The sequence below is a fragment of the Capra hircus genome, chromosome 12 (assembly GCF_001704415.2).
Source record: "Capra hircus breed San Clemente chromosome 12, ASM170441v1, whole genome shotgun sequence".
Taxonomy (NCBI): domain Eukaryota; kingdom Metazoa; phylum Chordata; class Mammalia; order Artiodactyla; family Bovidae; genus Capra; species Capra hircus.
The window spans coordinates 9,087,952-9,113,424 of NC_030819.1; the positions used below are offsets into that span (position 1 = coordinate 9,087,952).

At 46.4% G+C, this 25,473-nt stretch overlaps 1 protein-coding gene across 5 annotated transcripts in view; it reads left to right on the forward strand.

The window, feature by feature from the left end:
• Positions 1–25,473, forward strand: part of GGACT (gamma-glutamylamine cyclotransferase) — a 52,875-nt gene that overhangs the window by 13,861 nt on the left and 13,541 nt on the right. Inside the window, exon 1 of one of the 5 annotated variants that reach the window (XM_018056390.1) lies at positions 5,226–5,310. The exons of the other annotated variants lie outside the window; for them this stretch is intronic. The gene's annotated coding sequence lies outside the window, so the exon portion shown is untranslated. Of the gene's footprint in view, positions 1–5,225; positions 5,311–25,473 lie in introns of those variants that run through there. 5 annotated transcript variants of the gene reach the window in all.

Genomic DNA, 25,473 nt, shown 5'->3' on the forward strand with positions numbered 1-25,473 from the left:
TTTCCTTCCAAGGAGTAAGTGTCTTTTAATTTCATGGCTTCAGTCACCATCTGTTTATAGCATAGTCCATATTAAATCAACATGGTGACTGTGTGTTATTATGAAAGCATAATTGGTACAAGTTGCATCATTTACAAGTTAATTTTCTTATATTTAATAGTGGTTTTTAAAAAACATAAGATTTACCATCCTAACCAGTGATAAGTGTACAGTTCAATGTATTTATAACGTTGCACACAGATCTCCAGAACTCCTTCCTCCCGCAGAACTGAAACTCTTACCCAGTCAACAAGTCCCCGTTCCTTCCTCTCTGCAGCCCTTGGCAACCATCATTCTGCTTTCTGTCTCTGAATTTGATGACTCTGGGTCCCTCCTGCGAGTGGAGTCGTAGCAGTCTCTGTCTTTTTGTGATTGACTTATTTCACTTAGCACATTGTCCTCAGGTTCACCCATGGTGTGGTGTGTGCCTGGAGCTCTTTCCTCTTCAGGGCTGATGGTCATGTATAGAGACCACATTTTGTTTGTTCGTCCATTGATGGACACTTGGGGGGCTTCCACCTCTTAGCTACTGTAATATTATTTCATAATTATATAATGCATATATTACTGATGCAGAGAGGCCTTATTTATTCAGTTTTTTTCCTGTGTGTAAGAGGTTAAACTTCATCAGAAAGGACACCATTCAGCCACACTAGATGACTAGGATATGACTTTTTTTATGGATGAGTTGAAAAGGAACTGTTGCTTAGTCCTTATAATAATTCTTTGATTTGTCCTCTCTCAGAAGGGGACTGATACTTACTAATATCACTGTGTGCCAGAATTTTGATGTACTGAATACATTGTCTCATATAATCCCCATACATCAGTCTTGGAGGTGGGCATTATTAGCCTCATTTTTTACGTGATGTAACTGTGGTTCAGAGGGATGAAACACCTTGAGCAAGGTCACACAGCTAAAGGCATCAGGGTTTCATCTGACAAGGAAGTGAAACATGTCCAGTGCAAAAGCACGTGTCCTTCAGTCTGCACCCTGCTGACAGGAGTAACACCTGCTCCTGTGGTCCTGGGGGTGTGCTCTGTCACCTTCTCTGAGGATTCCTGTGCACCTAGCGTGACTCTCCTCGGGATTTAAAAACCTAGAGCTGGGGCCAGTTTGAACCCCCAGGGCAGTGTGAGGCGGATAGAGATGGGGCTGGACAGTGGCTGACCGCTGTGACCAGCATGAAGAGACTTGACCCTCTGAGTGTGTTACCCCAGCCTTAGTGGCTGCAAGCAACACATAACCCGCCCACAGTTTGGGGGATGAGGGTGAGACTCGGGGGCCACTCAGCTGGGTGGCTGTAGCTCGGGCTGGCAGGACTGTGGTCACTCCAGGCTGACTTGGGGGGATCTAAGCTCACCCACGTGACAGCCCGCAGGCCTTGGGTCCTCTCTGTCTCTCTTGGGAGACCTCACTTCGTCTCCACGTGGGTGTCTCCTGACTTAGGCTTGTCACTGGCTTTCCGGAGAGCAAGGGGCTCAGATGGAGCCAGGGTCTTGTTATAACCCAGCCTCGGAGGAGACAGCCCATCAGTTCCTCTGTGTTCTATTTGAAGCGAATCCCTGGACCCAACCTTCACCCGAGGGGCAGGATCATGGGGGTCATCTGAGAGGCTGCCCGCCAGAGCCCCAGGCTGGGACTCGGGAGGGCAGCCTGGAAGCAGTGAGACCACTTGGGGGCTGCTCATCCAAGATGTGACCAAGTGGGGGAGGAAGAGGGAGGCATTGTTAACAAGCAGTCAGGGGAAGGAGAAGGAGGTGGGAAGGACCAGGTGGTTTGAGGGCTACCCAAGTGACACGTGTGCAGCCGCCAAGCAGCATCGTCTTCAGAGTCTTCTCTTGAGATGCTGACCGTGTACAAAACTACCCGTGCTTTCTTACTGCTGACCGGTCAGCAGATCTGTTCCTGGACTTCAGTCATGAGAAACCAGCTTCTGCAGAGAGGGCTTTGCAGGACCCCTTTGTGCCAGGAAACACATGAGAGCTACTAGGCAGTTAGCTCGTTTTAACACAGGTTTTCAAGTCGCGAAGTACCGGGGCTGTAACTTTTCAGCCTCATCTTACAAGTGCCGCTGTGCCTGGACTTTCCGTACGGAGACTCATTATTCGGTGGCCAGGCAGCTGAACCAGGCTCCACAGTTCTCACGTGTCCTCTCACGGGTCCGCGCTGCGTCCTTTACTCATGATGTCAGAAGGACTGTGTTTCTCCTTCCTGAAATCTACCCCCTTTGACGTCTGACCAGAACAGAAATTACGTGAAAGAATGATATATTCACAGATCTTGGATATTTAGCTTCTGGTCACGTTATCAGCAAGCCAGTCTAAAGATTAACTGAATTTGGGGAGGAGACGGACATACAGGGCCAGAAGATTGAGGGGGCTGGTGACAGGCCATCACGCATGAACTGTTACAGCCAGAAAAAGAGTATTTCAGGTTTATTTCCCTCCAGTCTTTTCCTTACATCACCACGTTCAAAATTAAAAAGCAAATGTGAAAAACCGTCCTTTAAACCTGGGTGATTCCTGGGAATGCAGCTCCCTTGGTGCTGGCTGAAGCTGTGAGCTGGGCGTCCGGGCTTCCCTGCCCGCGAGGGCCTGGCTGCAGCTGCCGTGGGCACACCCAGCACAGAGCAGGCGCGGCCCTGCAGTGTGTTATGCTGGTGACACCAGCTGTCGAGAGTGGAAACTGTGATCTCTCCCACAGCGTTAAAGAGGCTGGTTTTGTTGCCTGATATTTACACATAGGCCAACCTGGAATCATAAGAGAGTAAACATAACTGTTTACTTAGGAAAATGTATATTCAGAGCTTCCCTGGTGGCTCAGTGGTAAAGAATCTACCTGCCAATGCAGGGAACAGGGGTTCGATCCCTGGTCCAGGAAGAACCCACATGGCACAGAGCAGCTAGGCCCAAGTGCCACAACTGCTGAGCCTGTGCGCTAGAGCCCGGGAGCTGCAACTCCTGAGCCCATGCCCACAGTTGCAAAGCCCGCATGCCCAAGAGCCCGTGCTCCACACCCAGAGAGAAGCCAACGCAGCGACGAAGACCCACAGCCAAAAATAAAGATTAAAAGGAAAACGTATCCTTAGCAGTACTGTTTAGGGAACGATCTCATAGCTACACAAAATGCTGGGGAAATCCAGAGGACTAATAAGCACTATATGTTTGATTCGGTGTTATCTTTGTTTTTATGTATTGTTTTCCTTTTCGTATGATGTGGACTTACAGCATTTTTCTAAGAAAAGATGTATGTTTGTACATATGTTGATGTTTGGAAAATTTGCTTTTCTAGTTAATTAAACTTTTCATATAGATGAAGGCTAAGAGAACATCTTTGCTAGAAAGTCTTGGGAAAATCAGCTCTCCTTCCCGGTTTTTACAGTATACAGAACATGATGAATCCTCTTTAATCCATACGTTAGGGATTGTTCAACAGCATGAATATAGACTAAAAGACCTTATTCACAAAAGACAAGGGGTGGAAGCAATCTCAGTGCCTACCAGCAGATGAATGGGTGGAGAGAATGTGTGTATCTGTATATGCGTGTCTACAGTATTTCATTATATACATGGGCTTATACACACACACGTATATAAATTTACTCAGCCATACAGAAGGCAGGCCTCCCGTTCACAGCAGCATGGATGGACCTGGAGGATGTTATGCTAATATTTCAACCAAATGTTTACTGGGAAGCTGCTTTGTTGTTGTTCATTTCTTTGTGGTCAAAATAGAGACAGTTGGCTAAAGGAGCATTCCCAGGATCGGACGAATGAGCCCATTCACGCTCTCCACACAGGTTTTGTTCCGTGGGGAACAAGTCCAGTGGGTCCCTGCCCTTCAGAGGGTTGGCAGGAGGGAATAACTGGAAGGTGGGGCAGAACGCTCAGATGCAAAGGACTGAGGAGGCTTTGGGACGCAGCAGGACTGAGCTGGGGAGTGCAGGGTGGGTCGGATTTGGGGGGAAGGTGTCAGTGTGGGGTCCCGGGTAATTGTCAGAGGTTGTCACTGAGGGGCTCTGGGTAGAGCTGGGGGGCAGGGGCTAAGTTGGTGGGGCTCAGGCCACAGTCATGAGACAGGGGGAGCGTGGCCAGGCTGCCAACAGCTGGCTAGGAAATGGGTGTCCTGAGCCCCTGAGGGGCGTCACACTCGGCCTAAGGAGCTCAGTGTGGCTCAGGGATTAGGGTGGTGGGTGAGAGGATCCTGCAGGGAAAGGCCGGCTGGGGATGTAACTGTTCGAGGCTGGTTCGGGCAGAGGCTGCATGAGGAGGGGGCCACGTGGGCAGCCTGGGGAGGCTGATGCCAGTGAGGGAGAGTTGGGAGAAGAGATGGCGCGGAGAGGCGAGCGGGGGCTCCAGCTTGAGCCGGGCCAGGGCGAGGGACCAGGGTGCCCCCCAGGGAGCGGTCAGGGCAGCCCCCCAGCCAGGGCATTGGCTGGAGGCTGAGGGACGGGGGTCTTTGCACAGAGGATGGAGGGGTGGGTGCCTGAGGCTCCTCGGGGGCGGAGACACCTGAACGGGGCCTCAGACCCTGGAGCTCATCCTTCTCGGTTCTGGAGGCCGCAGGCCCGACATCCAGGTGCGGCTCCTCCCCGGGCTCGAGGGCTGGTTGGCTGCGCCATGGTTTGCTCTCCTTGGCTCTGGGCTGGCCTTGAAGCCAGGAGGTGGCTGTTTGAAAAGAATATCCTGTTTATTCGACAGAAATTTCCAGATACATGTATTAGTGTGAAATAAATCTGCATACACCTTGATGTGTTTGCTAAACAGGTGAAACAGTAAAAATGAAGCAACCAGAAGGAAAAAAATTTCTCCCCATGTGCTCATGTGGCCTCTCGCCTCCAGGCCCATTTCTCCACGTGTGCTCACGTGGTCTCTCCTCCAGGCCAGTGCACGTGGGCGGCCGGGTCTTTTAAGGCCTCAGTCCTGTTGCAGTAAATGTCCCCAGTGACCCATGCTAACATATCCACCTCTTGAAAGACCCCATCACTGGTGCAGTCACAGCCTGACTTCAGCATGTGAGTTTGGAGGGACACAGTTCATTCAGCCTGTAATGGATATAAAGGTAATCTATCCAAGTACGATTGGATAAACTGCTTACGATTCAGGATGAGGAACCCTTTGACTTTGCCCTGTGTTTTCAGAGTGTCATGGGCTGGGGCAGGGGATAAATGCGCTGAACTCTGGAGGCAGCCAGTCTGCACCTACTGGCTGTTTGTCTTTGGGCAAGTCCAGCACTTTCTGCCTACACCCTTGTCTGTTTTCTTATAGGTAAGATGGAAATGAAGGTGCCTCCTTCAAAGGTTGCTGTGAGGATTAAATCGGTTAAGACAGACGAAGCTCTTGGAGGTGTACTTGATTCCTAGTAACTGTGCTGTCTAAGTGCTGGTTGTGGTTGTCGGTTACACAACCCTCCCTTTGGAGAGGGTGGTGTCTATGCAGAGCTAAAATATGTATATGAGGATGGAAATTGATGTGTTGCCCCCCCTGAACTTTGTTGTATAGAATGTCTAGAGTCGGTGGGCAGGGGCTTCTGACGTCATGGAAAAATTAAACAGTGCTTCTGTGTACTTCTCATCATTTGACCTCGTGGGTGAGCCTGTGACTTAGGCAGGATGGGAGTTTGCTCCCAGCGAGGCTGAGTGCGGTCCCCCAAGGGCGGCCCTGGACACAGTCCTTTAGAACCCTGCAGCCAAGTATGGCCTAGAAGATGCCCCAGGCCTTGAGCCTCGTTTCCGGTGTCTTCTCAGGGCAGGGAGGTTCTGGAGGGTGATCTTTTGAGCAGAATTAATAACATTCTTTGTTGTTTGTGTCATTCAGAGTAACTCTGCTGTCTATGGTCTCGACGTTTGTGTCCTCCCGCCAAGACTCACGTGTTGAAATCCTGACCTCCAGCATGATCATATTTGGGTGCTGGGCCTTTGGGAGGCGATTAGGTCATGAGGTTGGAGCCTTCATGGATGGGATTAGTGCCCTTATGAGGGGACCCCAGAAAGCTCCCTGCCCTTTCCGCTGGGCGAGGACACAGTGCTATGCCCTCTGTGAACTGGAAGGTGGGCCTTCACTCAGCACTGAGTCTCCTGGTGCCTTGAGCTCAGACTTCTTATCCTCCTGAACTGTGAGGAATAAATGTGGTTTATCAGTCAGCCTGTTCACGGTAATTTTCTCAGAGCAGACTAAGACAGACTCCTGCTTATTGGGTCCCTGCACTTGGAAGGCTCCGTGCGGGCACTTCACCTGTGCCATCTCAGGGGTGCCCACCCGCCTCTGGGAGGCACGACTGAGCATTGGACGGAGGAGGACACTGAGGCTCAGCGGTCCCATCGCTTGCCAGCGCCAGTGCCCAGGCAGGTCTGATCCTGAAGCCAGGCGCCCCGCCGGCAGCCCTCCCGCCACCCGGGGCCCGGGTGGAGGTGTGGCGAGCAACCTCGGCAACAGAGCGGCCGAGTTCTTCTAAGTAACAGGCTGTTGATGCACAGATCTGGTTTCTTTTTGAAGAGAGCGAAGGAGGACCACTTGGAGATCGTTTCAAAATCACATAGTTCAGGTGTTTGTATCACCAGGGAAGAGAGGCCTCATGTCTCAGAAGAGCCCTCAGTAGCAAGACAAGCTCTAAACTGGGTCAGAAATGGGAGTAACAAGGCAAGAGGTAGGTCTCACCTCTTAATAACCATTAGGAATAAGCAGCTCACAGGGGCAGTGTGTGACTATATTATGGAAATTTTGCTTATATGAGAAAACAAAAAGTAATAAAACAGAGTCCAAGGAAGGTTAGATATTAATAATTAATGGTGAGTTCAAGGAGGTTTAGATAAGTAATGGTGGGTTAATATCAGAACTTTAACTAGAAATATCAAACCCGAGAGGTGAAAGTGTCCCGGGAATATTAATGTATAATGAGACAGAGGTGAGAGTAGCCAAGAGCTCACCCCTGAGCAGAGTCCGAAGTCAGGGAGGAAAGAGGGGCCTGCTTCCTGGGACTGGGTACTTGAGACAGGTCATGGCTGATGGAGTCTGAGGGCCTGTGCTTGCGATGAAATGCCCCCTACCCCCCGACCCCCAGCCCTGGAGGAGACGGGGGAGGGTGCAGCCTGGGCTGTGGGCGATGTTCTGGACAGCAGAGATTTCCCCACATACACATCAGTCTTCCTCAATCACATGTCCTGCTTCTTCAGAAAATAACTCAGTTGTACTCTGAGGACTCTGTGTCCCAGGAACACACGTACACATAAATAGAAAATTTGGACAAGAGTCTAGCAAAACAGAGATCCATTATGTGAAGAAATGAAATGCCTGTAACAAACCAAACCAAATGGGCAGGCAAGCCAAAGGGATCTGGCGGGGTCAGAGGACGCTGGGAGGTGAAGTGGCTGTGGGTCCTTACCTGGGAGGGTCATGCGGGGAACAGTGGAGACGGGCCTCGCAGGTGCTTGCTGCCCTGGGGACTCCATCTTCTGGGGGACCTGGCTGACCAGGGGGTTTCATGCAGCCGGGAAGTGTGATGCCACACAGCCGTCCTGTCGAGGCTGGGACTTGACTCGGGGCAGTCTGAGCTGCCTCTGGAAATGCGCTTGCGTGGAGCTCCCCTGGGCAGAAGCTAACAGAGAAAGGCTTCTCAGCCATCTTTGTTCAAATTGGAGTGGAGAGGAATGGGCAAGTCACTTGGGCAAAGAAGACAAGGCCTAAAATTCACAGGGTACGAACGTTTTACAAGAAGCAAGTAGAATCACGGTGGATAAAAGGGCTTTGCTCAAATGCTGATGTTTGATAGGCCTTTCAAAAAATAAATAGGTTTTATTGATTTGGGTGTGAAAAAATATACCCATTTAATAATTAAAGTTCAGTGAATTTTTAAAAAATGTTCAATGAGTTGTGCCAAATGTACGCACCCCCAGAATTGCCACCACAGTCAGACACGGGACCATTTCCTTCAACCCAGGAGGTGCCCCCGTGCTCCTCTGTCAGGTTTCTCCCCAAGCCCTGCCCTCAGCAGTCCCCACTCCGCTTCCCAGCACTTTGGTGCGCCATTTCCAGAGCGTCTGTGGACTCTTACGGCATGTCACCTTTTGGGTCTGGCCGCTTTCACTCAGCACATGCGTTTGGGATTTAGTTGTATTATTCTATTTATATCCCTCAGTTTCTTTATGGATACTCAAGTTGATGGGCACTCAGGCTGTTTCTAGCTATTGCCTATTATGAATAGAGCTGCCATAAACACTCATGTGCCGGTCTTTATGTAGATGTATGAAACCGTTTATGGTGGGAGTATTCCCAAGAGTGAGACTGCTCGGTTATATGGTGACTATATGTTTAACTTTGAAGATTCTTCCCAAAGTTACTGCACCATTTTGCACTCCCAGAAGAAGCAAGGGACAAGAGTTCCAGTTACCCTACGTCTTTGCCACCTCGACTTGATATTAGCAGTAATTTCAATTTTGCTTATTCTGGTGGGTGTATGATAGTATGTCATTGTGGTTTTTATTTTCATTTCCCTAGTGACTAATGGTGTTGAGCATCTTTTTGGGTGCTTACTTGAGATTCATGTATCATTGGTATAGTATCTGTTTGAATCTTTTGCCCATTTTTAATTGGCTTCTTTTGCTTTCTTCTTGAGTTCTAAGAGTTGTTTCTATATTCTGGACACAAGTCATTCATCCGATATATAATTTTTGTTTTCCAGACAATTTCTCCCACTCTGTTTGCCTTTTCATGTAATCCTGGATGCATTTTGAGGGCTGACTCTTCTGATTTTGATGAAGTCTAGCTTATCTAAGTTACTGGTTCTTCTTGTTTCCTAATAAAAGATTTTCTTCTAGAATTTTAGCTCTTGCAGTTGGATACATTTTGAGTTTAAGTATATTCTGAAGGAATATACCAGTCCATTCTGAAGGAGATCAACCCTGGGATTTCTTTGAAAGGAATGATGCTAAAGCTGAAGCTCCAGTACTTTGGCCACCTCACGCGAAGAGTTGACTCATTGGAAAAGACTCTGATGCTGGGAGGGATTGGGGGCAGGAGGAGAAGGGGACGACCGAGGATGAGATGGCTGGATGGTATCACAGACTCGATGGACTTGAATCTGAGTGGACTCCGGGAGATGGTGATGGACAGGGAGGCCTGGCGTGCTGCGATTCATGGGGTTGCAAAGAGTTGGACACAACTGAGCGACTGAACTGAACTGAACGGTGTGAGATAAGAGTTGTAGTTAGTTCATTCTTTTTGCATATGGATAGTGCATTGTTCAGCATCGTTTGTTGCAAAGACAGTCCATTCTTGAATTGCCTTGCCACTTATATCAGGAACATCTAGCCATACAAATGTGCTCTGCTTCTGGACTCTGTTCTGTTCCACTGATTGTTTTTACCAGTTATTTTTATTGAGGTATAAATCATATACCATAAAATTCACCATATTAAAGTGTATAGTTCATTGGTTTTTAGTATATTCACAAGATTATGCAACCACCACCACTGTCTAATTTTACAGCATTTTCATCACCCCCAAAAGACTGTTCCAGTGATTTTTCCCCCAGGTTCTCTGATATAATTGACATATAACGTTGTTTATATTTAAGATACAATGTGTTCGATTACACTTAATATACTGTAGTATAACTACCATCGTAGTACCTCATACCATTCATACTGTTGCAAATGGCAGGATTAAAATTTTAAATTCTTTCTTTTGATTCTTTCTTTGACTAATTGATTGTTCAGGAGTGTATTATTTAATCTCTAAATATTTATAAATTTTTCAGGTTTTGTCTTGTTGTTCTCTAGTTTCGAACGATTGTGGTCAGAAGAGATACTTGCTATGATTTCAGTATTCTTAAATTTGCGAAGATTTGTTTTGTGACATAAAATAAGATGGATCCTAAAGAAAGTTCCATGTGTGTTTGAGAAGAATGTTTATTCTGCCACCTTTGGATGGAATATTCTGTATATGTTTGTTAGCCTCACCTTGTGGTTCAAGTCCAATGTTTCCTTGTTGATTTTTTGTCTTCAGGATCTACCCACTGATGGAAGTGGGGTCTTGACGTTCCCTGCTGTTAATTGTGCTGTTGTCTTAATTCACACTTCAGGTCTGTTCCTATTTGCTTAACTTGAACAGTGCTCCCAGGTTGGAGGCATATATATATATTTATGGTTGGTATATCTTCTTGATGAATTGATCTCCCTCTTTGTCTCTTATCACTGTTGGCTTCTGTTTTGTCTGTTTTTAAATATCACTACTCCTGGTCTCTTGGTTTCCTCTTGCTTGGAGTATTTTTTCCCATCCCTTCACTTGGAGATTATGTGTGTCCTTAAAGCTAAAATGAATCTCCTGTAGGCAACATATAGTTGAGTCTTGCTTTTGTTAAATCCCATCCAGGCACTCCATGTCTTTTGGTTGGAAAATTCAGTTTACATGTTAAGGTAATTATCAGTAGGTAACACTCCAGTACCCTTGCCTGGGTAACCCCATGGATGGAGGAGCCTGGTAGGCTGCAGTCCATGGGGTTGATAAGAGTTGGACACGACTGAGTGACTTCACTTTCACTTTTCCCTTTCATGCATTGGAGAAGGCAGTGGCAACCCACTCCAGTGTTCTTGCCTGGAGAATCCCAGGGACGGGGGAGCCTGGTGGGCTGCCGTCTACTGGCCCGCAGAGTCGGACACGACTGGCGCGACTCAGCAGCAGCAGCAGCAGCAGCAGCAGACACTTCCTAACGCCATCTTACTGCTCTCTGACTGTTTCGTAGTTCCCTTGTTTCTTCCTGTCTTGTTGCCTTTCTCTGGTGGTGTGCTCCAGTTCCATTCTCTTCATATTTGGGAATCTGCTGTAGGTTTTTGCTTGTGGTTGCCAGGGGACTCATATAAAACATCTTATAGAGATGTCTATTAGTATTCTGTCCTCTAACCTTTGTACCGCAATTAAGTGGTTAACACACCCTATTACAGGATTAGAGTATTCTGAATTTGGCTGTGTGTTTACTTTTACCAGTGTGCTGTATGTTTTCATATATTTTCATGATACTGATTAGAGTGTGTTCCTTAAGCATTTTTTTATTTGTTGTTTTAATATAAATTTATTTATTTTAATTGAAGGTTAATTACTTTACAATATTGTATTGTTTTTGCCATATATCAACATGAATCCGCCACAGGTATACACGTGTTCCCCATCCTGAACCCCTCTCCCTCCTCCCTCCCCATACCACCCCTCTGGGTCATCCCAGCGCACCAGCCCCAAGCATCCTGCACTCTGCATTGAACCTGGACTGGCGATTCGTTTCATATGTGATATTATACATATTTCGATGCCGTTCTCCCAAATCATCCCACCCTCTCCCTCTCCCACAGAGTCCAAAAGACTGTTCTATACATCTGTGTCTCTTTTGCTGTCTCGCATACAAGGTTATTATTACCATCTTTCTAAATTCCATATATATATGCATTAGCGTACTGTATTGGTGTTTTTCTTTCTGGCTTACTTCACTCTGTATAATAGGTTCCAGTTTCATCCACCTGATTAGAACTGATTCAAATGTATTCTTTTTAATGGCTGAGTAATACTCCATTTTGTATATGTACCACAGCTTTCTTATCCATTTGTCTGCTGACAGACATCTAGGTTGCTTCCATGTCCTGGCTATTATAAACAGTGCTGCAGTGAACATTGGGGTACATGTGTCTCTTTCAATTCTGGTTTCCTCGGTGTGTATGCCCAGCAGTGGGATTGCTGGGTCATAAGGCAGTTCTATTTCCAATTTTTTAAGGAATCTCCACACTGTTCTCCGTAGTGGCTGTACTAGTTTGCATTCCCACCAACAGTGTAAGAGGGTTCCCTTTTCTCCACACCCTCTCCAGCATTTATTGCTTGCCGATTTTTGGATCGCAGCCATTCTGACTGGTGTGAAGTGGTACCTCATTGTGGTTTTGATTTGCATTTCTCTGATAATGAGTGATGTTGAGCATCTTTTCATGTGTTTGTTAGCCATCCGTATGTCTTCTTTGGAGAAATGTCTGTTTAGTTCTTTGGCCCATTTTTTGATTGGGTCGTTTATTTTTCTGGAATTGAGCTGCAGGAGTTGCTTGTATATTTTTGAGATTAGTTGTTTGTCAGTTGCTTCATTTGCTATTATTCTCTCCCATTCTGAAGGCTGTCTTTTCACCTTGCTTATAGTTTCCTTTGTTGTGCAGAAGATTTTAAGTTTAATTAGGTCCCATTTGTTTATTTTTGCTTTTATTTCCAATATTCTGGGAGGTGGGTCATAGAGGATCCTGCTGTGATTTATGTTGGAGAGTGTTTTGCCTATGTTCTCCTCTAGGAGTTTTATAGTTTCTGGTCTTATGTTTAGATCTTTAATCCATTTTGAGTTTATTTTTGTGTATGGTGTTAGAAAGTGTTCTAGTTTCATTCTTTTACAAGTGGTTGACCAGTTTTCCTAGCACCACTTGTTAAAGAGATTATCTTTAATCCATTGTATATTCTTGCCTCCTTTGTCAAAGATAAGGTGTCCATAGGTGCGTGGATTTATCTCTGGGCTTTCTATTTTGTTCCATTCATTGATCTATATTTCTGTCTTTGTGCCGGTACCATACTGTCTTGATGACTGTGGCTTTGTAGTAGAGCCTGAAGTCAGGCAGGTTGATTCCTCCAGTTCCATTCTTCTTTCTCAAAATTGCTTTGGCTATTCAAGGTTTTTTGTATTTCCATACAAATTGTGAAATTATTTGTTCTAGCTCTGTGAAAAATAGCATTGGTAGCTTGATAGGGATTGCATTGAATCTATAGATTGCTTTGGGTAGTATACTCATTTTCACTATATTGATTCTTCCAATCCATGAACATGGTATATTTCTCCATCTATTAGTGTCCTCTTTGAGTTCTTTCAAAATATGCATAGAAACGAATGAAAATGAAAACGCAACAACCCAAAACCTGTGGGACACTGTAAAAGCAGTGCTAAGGGGAAGGTTCATAGCAATACAGGCATACCTCAAGAAACAAGGAAAAAGTCAAATAAATAACCTAACTCTACACCTAAAGCAACTAGAAAGGGAAGAAATGAAGAACCCTAGGGTTAGTAGAAGGAAAGAAATCTTAAAAATTAGGGCAGAAATAAATGCAAAAGAAACCAAAGAGACCATAGCAAAAATCAACAAAGCCAAAAGCTGGTTCTTTGAAAGGATAAATAAAATTGACAAACCATTAGCCAGACTCATCAAGAAACAAAGGGAGAAAAATCAAATCAATAAAATTAGAAATAAAAATGGAGAGATCACAACAGATAACACAGAAATACAAAGGATCATAAGAGACCACTGTCAGCAATTATATGCCAATAAAATGGACAACGTGGAAGAAATGGACAAATTCTTAGAAAAGTACAACTTTCCAAAACTGAACCAGGAAGAAATAGAAAATCTTATCAGACCCATCACAAGCACGGAAATTGAAACTGTAATCAGAAATCTTCCAGCAAACAAAAGCCCAGGTCCAGACAGCTTCACAGCTGAATTCTACCAAAAATTTAGAGAAATCCTACTCAAACTCTTCCAGAAAATTGTAGAGGAAGGTAAACTTCCAAACTCATTCTATGAGGCCACCATCACCCTAATACCAAAACCTGACAAAGATGCCACAGAAAAAGAAAACTACAGGCCAGTATCACTGATGAACATAGATGCAAAAATCCTTAACAAAATTCTAGCAATCAGAATCCAACAACATATTAAAAAGATCATACACCATGACCAAGTGGGCTTTATCCCAGGGATGCAAGGATTCTTCAATATCCGCAAATCAATCAATGTAATTCACCACATTAACAAATTGAAAAATAAAAGCCATATGATTATCTCAATAGATGCAGAGAAAGCCTTTGACAAAATTCAACATCCATTTATGATAAAAACTCTCCGGTAAGCAGGAATAGAAGGAACATACCTCAACATAATAAAAGCTATATATGACAAACCCACAGCAAACATCCTAAATGGTGAAAAATTGAAAGCATTTCCCCTAAAGTCAGGAACAAGACAAGGGTGCCCACTTTCACCACTACTATTCAACATAGTTTTGGCCACAGCAATCAGAGCAGAAGAAGAAATAAAAGGAATCCAAATTGGAAAAGAAGTAAAACTCTCACGGTTTGCAGATGACATGATCCTCTACGTAGAAAACCCTAAAGACTCCACCAGAAAATTACTAGAGCTAATCAATGAATATAGTAAAGTTGCAGGATATAAAATCATCACACAGAAATCCCTTTCATTCCTGTACACTAATAATGAGAAAATAGAAAGAGAAATTAAGGAAACAATTCCATTCACCATTGCAACAAAAAGAATAAAATACTTAGGAACATATTAAATACTACTAATAATATATTATTAGTATAATAGAGTAATAATACTAAAGAAACTAAAGACCTATATATAGAAAACTATAAAATACTGGTAAGCATTTCTCATAAGGCATTTCTAAGGAAATAGATGGGGAAACAGTGGAAACAGTGTCAGACTTCATTTTGGGGGGCTCCAAAATCACTGCAGATAGTGATTGCAGCCATGAAATTAAAAGATGCTTATTCCTTGGAAGAAAAGTTATGACCAACCTAGATAGTATATTCAAAAGCAGAGACATTACTTTGCTGACTAAGGTCGGTCTAGTCAAGGCTATGGTTTTTCCTGTGGTCATGTATGGATGTGCGAGTTGGACTGTGAAGAAGGCTGAGTGCCAATGAATTGATGCTTTTGAATTGTGGTGTTGGAGAAGACTCTTGAGAGTTCCTTGGGCTGCAAGGAGATCCAACCAGTCCATTCAGAAGGAGATCAGCCCTGGGTGTTCTTTGGAGGGGAACAATGCTAAAGCTGAAACTCTAGTACTTTGGCCACCTCATGCGAAGAGTTGACTCATTGGAAAAAACTTTGATGCTGGGAGGGATTGGGGGCAGGAGGAGAAGGGGACGACAGAGGATGAGATGGCTGGATGGCATCACTGACTCGATGGACGTTGGTCTAAGTGAACTCCGGGAGCTGGTGATGGACAGGGAGGCCTGGAGTGCTGCAATTCATGGGGTCGCAAAGAGTCGGACACGACTGAGCGACTGAACTGAACTGAAGGGTAATGAATTCTCTCAGCTTTTGTTTGTCTGGATAATTCCTTTTTTTTCTTTCATTTCTGAAGGATAAGAGTATTCTTCATTGGCAGGTTTTTGTTTGTTTTTTTTTAGTTTCAGCACTTTGAATATATTACCCCATGCTCTCCTAGCTCTCTGATGAGAAATCCACTGATAGCTTAATGGGTGTCCCTTTATGGATTACAGTCGTTTCTCGCTGCTTTTAGGATTTTCTCTTTGTCTTTGACTTTTGAACAGTTTTATCATAGTGTATCTTAGAGATCATTTGGGTTTGAAATAATGGGGTGACCTATATCTTCATGAACATGAATGTCCAGATTTTTCCCTGGTTTGGTAGGTTCTCTGCCATTTTTCCTTTAAATAAGTTTTTTACCCTCTTCTCCCTTTCTTCTCTTTCTGGAACTCCACTAATTCACATATCAGTTCTTTTGCTGGGTCCCATAATCCACCTAGGCTCTCTTCACTCTCTCACGCTTTCCTCGTTATTCTTCTGTGTCTGGGTCATTTCAGAGTCCTTTCCTCTAGCTCACAGATCCTTCCTCTGTGTGGTCTGTGGTGCTGATGGTGCTCTCTGTGCACTTTTCATTTCCTTCTCTGAGTCCTTCAGCTCCAGAACTTCTTTCTGGTTCTTTTTTAATAATTTCTCTCTCTTTGCTGATTTTCTCATTTTGTTCATATATTGTTTTTGTGATTTCTTTGACTTGCCTTTCTGGGTTTTCTTGTAGCTCAGGTTTCCTTAGGACAGTTATTTGTGACTCTCTGTTGAGTACATTGTAGAGCTCCATGTATTTGGATTTGGATACTGGGAAATTATTGCTGTCCTTTGGTGGTGTCACATTTCCTTGATTGTTCACGTTTCTTGGACTTCCGTGTTGCTCTCACATTTGGGGTAGCAGTCACCTCCTCCCCTCTTTGCTGACTGCCTCGATAGATTCCAAAGCTCTCTCACAGCTCATGTCCCCGAGCCCTTCACCACATCTCACCCTCAGGAGCACGTAAAGGGAGCCGTTCTGAGAGTCGAGGAGGTGTGGGCAAGGCAGGCAGTGTGCTGGGGTGCCCACAGGCCAGGTGGGGGCTTCTTGGGTGAGGCTTCCGCAGCAGCTTATAGACGGGCTCCCTGACGGAGTCCACAGTGCAGACAGAAATTAAGGACCTCCAAGAATCTAACCTGCTCTTGTTCCCGTCTGTCTCTGCCTCCAGTCCTGGAGGGCCTGATTTGATACCCTGGGTGCTGCAGGAGAGAAGTGTCTCTCTGACAGTCTCGCAGCTGGGGAAGCTGGGCGCTCTCCCTCTCCCCCGGGGAGAAGGCCTTGTTTCCCCCCGGGTACTCCAACCTGGGGGTGGTGGTGATGCTGGCATGGTCAGCCTGCCCCTCCTGGAGTCCAAGCAGGCTGTCCACACAGGACCAGTGTGTCCAGGCACGTGGTTTCTCCTCTGGGGGGCGATGGAACCTCTTTGGAAAGCTGGATTCACCAGGCGCTCTCGTCTGTAGGTGACTACCGGGGTCTGTCTTCTCAGGTGCTCCCGGCTGGCAGCTGAGAGGGGTGGAGCCTCTCATGGGTCCCTGCTGGTTCCACAGCCCCCATTACCCGATGTGCAGGTGGGCCGGACTCCTCCTGAGTCCCTGGGCGAATGGTGCTGGACCCCCCAGCGCCCCAGGGGCACTTCCATTGGTGGAAGGAGGCTGATTTTTGTTGTCGGAGAACAAAATTGAGGGACATCTGTGACTCAGTTCTCCATTGATCTTGATGTGTGCCCTCTAATTCTGCAGTCGTCTGTGCATGGCTCTGGAGTAAATACCGAAGTACAAGCTTTGTTTGGCTTCTTCCATATTGTTTTTGCTATTCTATTCTCTAATTTGAACTTTTATTTATATTTTAGAATCAGCTCATCAATTTCTTCAAAAAAAACCCACCAGAACCTATTGTGATTTTCATTAAGATTATGTTGAATCTATAATTCAGTTTGGGGAGGACTATCATTTTTATAGTATTGAGTTCTGATCTGTGAGAACATAGTCTATCTCTTTGCTTGTATATTTAATTTCTCTCAATACTGTATAAAATTTTAATTTACAGGTCATACTTTGTTAATGTCCATATGTAGTTCAGATTTTTGGTGCTATTGTAAAGGATACTAGATTTCCAAATTTCAAGTTCCCTTTTTTAGTATATTTTATAAATACTAGTTCTCTGCTAGTATACAAAAATAAGTTAATTTTTGTGTATTGCCATTGTATGCTAAGACTCTGTTAAATTCACTTATTGGTTCCAGTAGGGATTTTTAATACAGTCATGTCAGCTGTGAACAAAGATAGCTTTATCTTTTCCTCCAGTGTATGCCTTTTCTTCATTACCCTGCATGTGTGTTAAGTCACTTCAGCTGTGTCCGACTCTTTGCAACCCAATGGACTGAAGCCCGCCAGGTTCCCCTGCCCATGGAATCCTCCAGGCAAGAATACTGGAGTGGGTTGCCAGGCCCTCCTCCAGGGGGTCTTCCCGACCCAGGGGTCGAGCCCAGGTCTCCTCCTCCTCCTGCAGTGGCGGGCGGGCACCTCCTGGGAAGCCCTTCTTGCTCTGGCTAGGCTCCGTATCCTGTGTTGAACAGAAGTGGAAAGAGTGGAGTCACTGCCTTGTTTCCAGTCTGAAAAAGTGAAAGTTGCTCAGTCGTGTCCAACTGTTTGTGGCCCCATGGACTACACAGTCCACGGACTACTCCAGGCCAGAATTCTGGAGTGGGGAGCCTTTCCCTTCTCCAGGGGATCTTGCCAACCCAGGGATCGAGCCAAGTTCTCTCACATTGCAGGCAGATTCTTTACCACAGAGAAGCATTTGACTCTTCATTAAAAGGGGTGTTAGCTGTAGGGATGCTATTTATCAAATTGAGAAAGTTCTCTCTTATTCTTTGTTTGCTGATAATTTTTATCATGAATTGTTGAATTTTGTCAAAGAATTTTTCCTCCATGTGTTGAGATCATTGTGAGGTTTTTCTGTTTAAATCTGTTGATACGGTGATTCATTGATTGGTTTTCAAATATTAAGCTTAATTTACATTCCTCAGATGAGACAGTCCTTGGTAATGATGTATCATCCTTTTTACATATTGCTGGCTTTGATTTGCTCATTTTATTCAGGACTTCTTTTTGTTTATGTTCATAAAAGATATTGGCCAGTAGTCTCCTTTGCCATGAACGTCTTTATTTGGTTTTGTTGTCAGGGTAATGTTGACCTCATAAAAGAAGTTGTGAAAGGTTCCTTTCTCTATTTTCTGGAAAAGTTTATTTAATATTCATATTTTTATACTTAAATGTTTGGTAGACTTTACCGATGAACCCACATACCTCTCCAAGTAAAAGTTCATAGATATAGTTATTCAGCTTATTTTTTCCTTTAGTGACATTTGATTGTGTCTTTAAAGGAATTTTTCTACTTTAAGTTTAAAATTTACTGGTATAAAGTTGTTCACTATATACACTTATTAACCTTTAATGTTTGTAATATATAGATAGATAGATGTCCCATCTCTGATTTCTTATATTGATAATTCAAATTTTCTTTCTTTTTTGGCTAGAGAACATAGAAGTAGAGACACTAGTACAATGATTCTCACATATCTATTACCCAGAGTCAATAATGATCAACATTTTGCCACAGTTCATTAATCCTTTTTTTTAAATTGAAGTATTTTAAAGTTCTACACACTATATTTTACAACTTCTAGATAGTTCAGTGTGCATCTCTTAAAAAATAAGCATTTTAAAAAATAGACCCATATGTCACTAGCTATTCCTAAAACTATTAACTGTGATTCCTTGGTGTCATCTTTTACGTAGATATATGCCTATATACGGGATTTTCCTGATTGTCTCAGAAATGCCATTTTATAGTTGATATGTTCAAATCAGAATCCAAACAAGGTCTGCACCTTACCCAGGGCTGTTATGTGCCTTAGATCTCTTAATCCAGCATGAATCATTTTAATAAAATTTCCTCCCATAGAATGTTCTACATCCTGGGTTTGACTGTTTCCAGTTGGCTTCAGTTGACTTCATTCTTCCATGATAAGAGCTTCTTCAGTCTGAGTCACTGTGAAATGTCTTGGGGCCTCTGTCCTCCCGGGGACCCTTCCTCAGCTCTCATGCCATGGGGTGTGGAGTGGGGCACCTCCCACTTTACAGCCAGGGGAACATCTGCTACTCCGTCCAGCTCAGACCAGGCCACCGCTCTGCCACCTGGGTCTCCCCCACGTCTGCGTGCTCAGTCGCTCAGTCATGTCCAACTCTGTGTGACATCATGGATTATATAGCCTGCCAGGCTCCTCTGTCCATGGGATTCTCCAGGCAAGAATACTGGAGTGGGCTGCCGTGCCCTCCTCGAGGGGAATCTTCCTGACTCTTGCACCTCCCGCATTGGCTGGCAGAGTCTTTACCACACTGTACCACCTGGGAAGCCCCTCTGACTTCTGTCCTCCACTTAATTACCTGTCTGTCTTGTTCAAGGAGGTTTTCCATGTGTTTTGAGCCTTGTCCAGCAAATCTGTCTTCTACTCTGATACTGTATGTTGTCTTTAAATGTTACGTTTTATGAAAGCATAACACACAGAGAAGTGCGGAGATCGCAAGCTTGATGGAGTCCATAATAGGAACGCGCCCTAGATCAGGTGTCCCTCTGTCCTGACGTCCAGCAGAGAGGTTGGCCAGGCTGTGATTTACCGCCACGTAACTCTAAGCACAGGTGTTCCCTGGTGGTCCAGTGGCTAGGATTTGCTACTTTCACTCGTGTGGGCCATGGGTTCAATCCCTGGTCGGGAAATTACTGCAGCCAAAAAAATTAATTGAAAAACTAAATATAATCACATAGTTGTTGTTTTAGTTTCCAAGTCATTTCTCCTGCAACCCCATGGACTGTAGCCCACCAGGCTCCTCTGTCCATGGAATTCTCCAGGCGAGAATTATGGAGTGGGTTGGCGTTCCCTTCTCCAGGGGATCTTCCCGACCCGGGGATGGAACCCGAGTCTCCTTCATCGGCCGGCGGAGTCTTTACCCTGGGCCACCAGGGAAGCCCGTATTCACACTGTGTGCGCAGTTTCTGTCTGACTCTCACTCAGCATTGCTTTAAGGTTTACACGTGTTGCTACACAGAACAGGCTTGTCCATTTTCATCACTGTAGAGTGTTCCTCAGCTTGCCTACCACTGTTCATTAGCCCATTTTACTGTTGAGGGACATTTCAGTAGAATCTGGTTGGGACTATTCTAAATGACGCTGGTCAGAATATTCTCATCCGAGTCTTTCTGGTGAACCTGCACCCAAATTTTTGTGTCACGTATGCCTGGAGTGGAGTTGCTGGGCTGTTGCGTCTGCAGAGGCTTAGCTTTTATAGATGCTGCCAAATGGTCTTCCACTGTGGTTGCACTAGATAATTTCTTAAAACACGGAACTTACCCTGTCTCCTCCCAGCCTTACCTCATACCCTTCAGTACCCCATCACACAGAGGCGAAATCCGCCTTTCTAGGCGCCTTCTCCAGGGCTCCCAGCCCCTGGGGTGCCCGGCCGTTCCCTCTGCTCAGACCACCCTCTCCCCTGACCACCCTCAACCTGTGCCTGCCTGTTGCCCCTTGAAGACTCCGCTCTTCAGGTAGCTCTCCCTCAGGACGCGTGGTGTCCCCATCTTTTCATCTCTGGGTAGGGACTCCTGAGAGACCAGGGAGACCTCCAGTAATCTTCCCCTCAGATACCAGGAGGAGAGGAAGACACAGCTCATCTCCCTGACCACGGGCTGCTCTCACAACAGGGCGGGGAGAGGAGAGAGACCTGATTTTCTTGTCCTTGGCTGACATTGCTTTGTTCATTTTTATAGAAGAAAGTTCTTTTGGGAGAGGAAGGAGACAAAGTTCCTATAAATCAAAAGAAAAAATTGTTAGCCACCTCACTGAAATGATCGGGCTGTTCAATTAGGAAAATGGCTGTATACGCCCAGTGGAACTTCCCTGAGTCTTTCTCTTTATTACGATTGAAAGAACCCTGTAAACTTAATTTTAAAAGAGAAAAAGGCCCATGATGAAAAGCAGTTGTGTTATTTTTTAAACAAGTCTGAAAAAGTGGCTAACCTGAGTGTGGCAGCGTTTCTTCTCTGCTGACCACAGGGCATTTTTACATTTTAACTGGATTTTGGTCTCCCAGGAGTGGCCTGCCTGTTGTTTTTTTAAAGTGCTTTTGAAAAGCCAAGCGTACATCAGATCGTGCATTTTAGTGATATTTAGGGTCCTGACATCTGCCCCCAAACGCCAGAGGCCAAGGTGTGTGAAGGCTGCCGTCAGCCTCCCGTGGGTGCCGGCGGTCACGTAGCTTTCCCAGTGGGTTTGCCTTTGCTTGTTTGGCTGGGGACAGAGTGTCTAAGAGGCTTGGATTCACTTGGCTCAGTGCATCCAGCCCCTTCAAAGCCCGCTCACTCCAACAAAATATATTTTTCTGGGAATTTTGGACTCAAGGTACTCTGACTGCCACTGGCAGCAGTGATCAGATGCGTGTTCAGACTCACAGGAATATGAATAAACGGATCCACTTTATGTGAAGTGTTTAAACGCACGTTCAGTAATGTGCCCTTAATTTCCTCCCCTAGTCCCTTCTTGCTTGTAATTCAGAGTTTTAATTGAATTTTACTTGGGCTGGAGAAGCTGAAAGGATCGGCATGCTTTGCTCGGTCACGTCCGACTCCGTGCGACCCCATGGACTGTATGTAGCCCACCAGGCTCCTCTGCCCATGGGATTTCTCAGGCAAGAATACTGGAGTGGGTTGCCATTTCCTTCTCTTTGAATGCTCTGGGGACACTTAACTAATCAAAAAACCCATCAGGCTTAATTTTGAGTTGTATTTTCATTTTTTAAAGGCTTCTTTAAAAAAACAAAACAAAACCTTTAAAGCTGGAATTGTGTGTGTGCACGTGTGTGCTGGGGGTGATTCTCCTTCCATGTCCTGAGGGAGGCGTGAGCTTTTCTAGGTTTGCATTCCTCTTGCCTTCCTGACCGCCTCCAGGTAGCCAACATCCTTCTAGAGAACTTAAACTGGTTTTTAGTCATATTCTTAGCAAAAAGTAATTCTGAAGGTGCTTCTATTACTGCCACCGGAAGCAGTGAGTCTGGATTCCAGAACCCTGGAAATGGAGTCCAGTTGTTCCTGACTTGCGTGGCCAGCAGTGCCCACCCACGGTGGGGTCCTGGGCTGGTGCCTCCTGCACGGGGCTCAGGGCTCCTTTGTAGTGGAGGTGCTGTTCTGGGGCCCCGGGTTGGCGGTCGTCTTCCAGAGTCTTCTCCCGGAATTCATTCTGCCCCACAATGTTGGCCCCTGGCTGCCTGCCTGTGGGTCCTGGGGCTCCAGGTAGCTGAGCTCGTGTCTCCCACGTCTCCCACCACCTGCTGTGGCCCGGCCCCCTTGGCCTGGGTGATGCAGGCCCCTCCGAGGTTGGCAGTGGCTTGGCTTTGACCTTTGACCCTCACTCCTCCAAAGCTGTGAAATACTGCATTAAATATAGGGGACCTGGGCCTAGCTGGGGCCTCAGCTGCATGTTACTGTTTTATTTATTTGTTCACTTTAGGGGAGGCTTGACTTCTAAAATGGTTATCTAGAAGTTGTTTGAATGGGTCTATTTCTTTTCTTTCTGGGACATTTTGTTAGCACACTACCTAGAAGGGAATGACTTTGTGTGATATTTCCTAATTGTTCTTTTGTGCTGCCTCCAACTTAAATTTATGTTGCATTTCCAGACTCCCATTTCTCACGTAAGAAAGCAGACAGTCAGAAACCACTTTAAGTTAAGCATTTAAGCCTTAAAATGTTTCTGAAAGACAAAACCTTTTAAATAGTCCAGTAATGGGTAGTGGACGCCATTGCTTTCTGCCCGAGTTGTGTCCAAGATGAAAAAAAAAAGATGTTTGGGGGCATAGAGTCCGGTGGGAGTTACCTGCCTTCACAGAGACCTGCTGGCCCTGCAGGCGGTGGGTGGGGAGAGGGATGAAGGGTCGGGGGGCACAAATGCAGATTCCTGACTCCTTCCCCATTGATGGGGGGCTTGCTGCTGGCGGAACAAACATGTTTTGAGCAACTGCCAGCAAGCAAGTTAGAAGCTGCTCTCTAGCAGGCCTGCAGAACAGCATCCTGAGAGGCAAGTCATCTGCCGCATCTCCCGGTGTGGCCACAGTGGGAAGGCTCTGGGCAGCCGCCAGTGGCCGGGCCCCGGGTGGCTCACGGCAGCCGGTGAGGCCCAAGTCCTCCCCCCAGGCCCCGTCCCGCAGAGCCCCCTGCGTCCTCGGCGACACCTCGGACTTCTCGCCCCTCCTTCTAGGAGCCCAGGTAACAGCCTCAGAGAAGTCTGCCTGCTTGTGTTGTATGAGGGGTTCCAGAAAACAACTGAATTTTAAGGGAAGCCACTGCAAAGCTGTTGTAGAGCTACTCGGATACTGGTGGAAATTCAAAGGGAAGTTTTTGCTATTGATTAGGGATTGTGAAGTGTGTTGAACCAGATGAAAATATAAACTGGTAATAATCACAGGCGGAGTGGCTGACAGATTGCCTTCTTTCCACAATCCCACTGAATCTTTTTTTCAATCAGCTTTCTTTGATGTATAATTTACATACAAGCAAGCTGGCACATTAAGTGCAAAGATGGATGATTTTGCCAAATGTATATGCCCATGGAGCTACTGCCCTGGTAGAGATAACACCCCCTACCCTCACCCTGCTCCCCAGACACACACACTGGTCTGAGTGTTGTCCCTGGAGGTTGGTTTCTTAGGTTCTAGATGATGGCCTTTCGTCGTGCATGGATGCTCACCGCAGGGGAGGCCGGGGCAGGGGTGGGGGTGACTGGCCCTGAGTCAGTCTGAGTCCAGGGTGCTTGCTCTCCCTGATCCACGCCTCCGTGTCTGGCTTTTGGAGGAGGCGGCGACAGAGCCCCCAGACAAGGTGTGGCTTCCATAAGTCTGCACCCCGCGCGGCATCCAAGCCTGTGGATTTGTGACAGAGAACGTGAGAGATTCCCAACAGGCTGAAGGCTGCAGGGTCTCTTTGGGAGTCTGGACCGAGACGGAAACTGCTTGCTTTACTGCAGCAAGTATTTATTAAGTGCCTGCTGCACGTGTGCTGGGTGATGTGGGAAACATGAGATGAAGAGAATGCTAGACCCCTACCCTTGAGGAGTGTTGTGGTTTCGAGAAAGTTTAGAGAGAATGGTTCCAGGCGGAACAAAGTGCAGAATGGAAACATGGGGTCCCCTGTTGAGAAGGCAGGGAAGTGCTGTTAAAGGTCTTGAATAGGAAGCCTTTTCCTTTCTTCACTCTCTCTTGACTTACCGTGTTTTTCAGTCGCTATTTTACATTTTATTGTATGTTATTTTACTATTATGTTAAATTCTCAGCCTTGAATTTATCCTTTACCTTTATATTGGACAACTTCAGTTTTAAGTTTAAATGCAAATACAGGAACATTTAATTCATATGTGGAATCACAGAAGTGACAATATTTTGTAACTCGTGCATACATACATATTTTATTCTTGTCAGAACTGGAAACTCTGCTCTGAACTCTCTCACCTGCATTGATTTCCCTTTTCAACACGTGCACGCCCTGCGGACAGCCGGCCCTCGGCCCCCAGTGCTGGAGCAGAGACTGAGGACGGGGACCGCTGTCTCTGCGGGCCACCCTGCCCTCCCTGTGCGTTCGTGTGTGTGGTCGGCCTGTTCGGGAGGGCTCGTGGAAGGAAGGGGCAGGGGGCGGGTAGGCTTTGCCTGCCGGTGTTGGCCTGAACACTGTGCCTCCTCCCTGTGTTCAGAGCGGCTTCTGCCCAGAGGGACAGGCGTCTGCTCCTGGCCAACCCGGGCGTGGATGTGAGACCCCGCCTCGGCCTCGCTCAGCCCCCTCGCGGGTCCACCAGGACTCTGTGCTCCTGGGGCGTCGAGGACGCCGTGAGCCGCCGGGGCTGCGCGGAGCTGCTCTGCGGGCCAGAAGGCGGCAGTGCCTCCCCGGGCTTCGCTCACGCAGCACCGGTTCAGAGCAGAACGATGCCAGGACAGGGGCCACTGCGCGTGCTGGTCCCCGGCAGGCTGCCTGGTGGGTGCCGTGCCTGGGAAACGCCCGCGGGTGCCGGAGGGCTGAGGGCGGAAGCGGAGCCTGGCGGGGGTGTCCGGGCCCTGCCTCCGGGCACCCCCGGCGCCGGGCGCTGGTCTTGTTCCGAGTCTGGGCACCTGGCAGAGTCTGCGCGGGGCAGGCAGGAGGGGCGAAGGCAGGTCTGCAGCCGCCGTCTGCGCCTCCCTT